General features: G+C 41.1%; 1 protein-coding gene across 3 annotated transcripts in view; it reads left to right on the forward strand.

Moving 5' to 3' along the window:
• The window catches only part of Focad (focadhesin), a 290,677-nt gene that overhangs the window by 46,424 nt on the left and 243,555 nt on the right, over nucleotides 1–698 (forward strand). The gene's annotated exons all lie outside the window — the stretch shown is intronic.

Consider the following 698-nt stretch of genomic DNA (forward strand, 5'->3'; position numbering starts at 1 on the left):
TTTGTTTGTTTGTTAATCTCTTTTAGTCTATCTCTGGTCAAATAAAGGTACTTGTTTGTACTTCCTATTTGATATGTTTTGAAAGCCAGAGCCAAACATCATGTGCATTTTTTAAAAGGAGGCTGAACATGTGTGAGCAGTGTTTAGTGTTGTAATCAAATAAACCCAAGCAGAAGAAACCCGACACCTGGGGTTCATAAGCAGTTGTCATCATTTGTATATGCCTGGTGTAAAGCAATTTGCATGAATGGTTTGAATTACCATAGTTTGTATAGCTTGGCCGGCTTTTTTCTTGTTTGTTATGCATGGTTTCTGGAATCCTCAACATCATTATTGAGCCCCACTCTCTGTAAGATCTGAGTCTTGGGTCTCATGCCTAGTGAACACCGAGGTTCTTTTTGTAATGTCTCTGGTTACTGACATGTGACTCAGAGCTGAAAGCTCCTTTATTCTCAGAGTTCTTGAGTAACTTTTTGTAACCTGAGTTTAAAAATCAGGAAAAAAAATATATTATTGAAGGACGTTGGCACCAGGTTCCTGAGCATGTTCGAGCCCTTTGCTCCTTGAATCACAGAATCCACTTGAATCAGCTTGGGCATAAGACTACTTACTCTTTGTCTACTGCTGCCTCCTTCTGCCTTTCCTCCCCTCTCCTCTCTTCTCCTTCCCCCTCCCCTCTCCTTTCTTTTCCCCTCCCC

The sequence above is a fragment of the Microtus ochrogaster genome, chromosome 10 (genome assembly GCF_000317375.1).
Source record: "Microtus ochrogaster isolate Prairie Vole_2 chromosome 10, MicOch1.0, whole genome shotgun sequence".
NCBI lineage: Eukaryota > Metazoa > Chordata > Mammalia > Rodentia > Cricetidae > Microtus > Microtus ochrogaster.